The following is a 2,242-nucleotide window of genomic DNA, read 5'->3' on the forward strand; positions in this document are numbered from 1 at the left end:
CAGATGCTGCAGATGGTTCAGATCCTGCCAGCTCTGCAGTAACTGTGCCTGCAGTGAGAGAAAACAGATCAAACCACACGCTTAAGACGTCACACGAAGAAAGAAGTCATCATCGCAGCCTGTCAGGGCTCTCACGTCGCCTTCGTGTCGGGGTGATTTGGTCCTTCAGCCCTGTGCAGTTCCATCTTTGTACCAGCACATGGCGCTGTTTGCCAGGTTTTCCAAAGCAGCGGTCTGGTTGTTTATTAGAACAGAAAACTTGGAGCAAGCTCTTGTGTTTCGAGCACAGAAAGGCATCAAAATGGTAGCCGTTCATCTTTGCCCAGATTACCTTAACGATACTGTGTCTGAGCCCTGTTTGGATAAGGCTTGTGTTTTGGATGTTTGCATGAATGCAGCTACAGGAAACAGACATTTCTTCTGCTTTAAATGTCGCATTGAGGCACACTCCCATCATCATCGCCACCTTCACCTGATAAAATTAGATTGCAGCGTCCTCGAGGTCCATGGGGACGGAGTTATATAATCAAATATATCAGCAGAGAGGGGGGGTTCGAGGTTCTCAATACGGGTCCGGGTTTGTTTAAATATACATAAGCACAACGCCATCGATGACAGTGGAGAGAAAGAGGGGGATGGATGGAAGCAGTGAGACAGGCAGAAAAAGGCGCGCATGTATGTAACGATGCTCAGAGAGACGAATGGAGACGGTGAGCAGGGGAATGGAGAACATATCACTGAAAGCCCAGCAGTGCCATTCATAAAGAGACCCGAGAGATGAGGGAAGGTGAGGAGTGACGGCGAGGAAAGGGAAGGCAGAGGCACACGGGGGGGGGGGGGGGGGGGAGAGCAGCGGAGGGTGATTCAGAGGATGGGGAGGGAGCACGACGGAGGAATGGGAGTGGGCGGGAGGAGAGGATGAGGGCTTTTCTAGCACAATCAGTGGCACACAGGTTAGAGGGAGTAAACAAGGCTGTGATGCAGCGCGTCTGTTAGGGCGTCGGCTTGCAGCATGTTTGCAGAACCACTCGGAGACACATGCGAGCGGCTTTGAGTTAATGTGTCATTAGCGCAGTCAGGAACAAGCTCTCCTATTTGAACTGTCTGTGTGAGCGTACCATGAAAGCGTGCCAGCTGAACATGCCTGAGAGTCGCAGCCTGTTTGGAGCCTCCCTCCTCCCCTCTGCTGAGTATCAGTCTGAGCTGCAGGCAGCAGCACTGCAGTCTCTCAGCTCGGGCCCTGCTCCGCTTACTCAGCACTTCAACCCTTCACTTCCCCAAACAGCCTCTGGGGACAAACACAAAAACACACACTATATTATATTATTGCTGTTTGTCACATTAGAGCATTATTGATGTGTCATCATTTGCAATAATCGTGCCTTCATAGAGACACAAATGTGCTCACATATGCATCCAGCATCCAGTAATGACATACATGCATAACCATGCACAGACTCATTGTGCACATGCACAGACTCATTGTGCACATGCACGACGTGCAGTTGTGTCTGTCTGCCTGTAGTCTCCAGAAGCATCTACACGGAGATCCACATAGACACATAGGTGTTAGCTTAAAAGCTTTGATGATGAACAACATTTTGGGTTAAAAAATCTGTTTTTCTCCGATTTCAGGGTGAGATGGATCCAGTGCTCGTGACTTTTCTCACCAATAGTGTAAATATGGTAGCCACGCTCCCGTCGACAGCACTGTGCAGATCTGTATCCATTATTGATGCGGGAGTCGTGTTTCACGCTGAATGTGACACAACAGGAGAACGTACAGTAAGCTCTGCCAGCAGCTTTTGTCTTTGTTTAGCACCTGTGCAGGTTTACTGTGTGTGTGTGTGTTGCAGTGATTCATCATTCATTAGTGCAGCGTTGGCAGTGCCATAGATCTCTTTATCTTTCTCAGCTTTAGATTCCAATTTGTTCCAGGCCTGGAACTTTTATTATGAGAGTATTGATCTGAATTTCATAGTGAGACCAGTGAGGCTGGGTGGTAAACAGAGGATGGGGTCTTGGCTCACATAAGCAGAACAATTCCTGGGAAAGACACCAAAAGCTGGTATAATAAATATCTCTCAGGATGCATTGCAGCTGCAACCATTTCACTGACTGTACTTTGATTTAAGAAAAACAAAAAAAACCCAGTATTTAATGGTATTTTAAGAAAAAGAGAATAACAGGAGGCCAAAGGAGCAATATTTGATATTACCAGGTCACTATAATCAAACATGGG

This window comes from Rhamphochromis sp. 'chilingali' (assembly GCF_963969265.1).
Source record: "Rhamphochromis sp. 'chilingali' genome assembly, chromosome: 5".
In the NCBI taxonomy this organism is placed as follows: Eukaryota; Metazoa; Chordata; class Actinopteri; order Cichliformes; family Cichlidae; genus Rhamphochromis; species Rhamphochromis sp. 'chilingali'.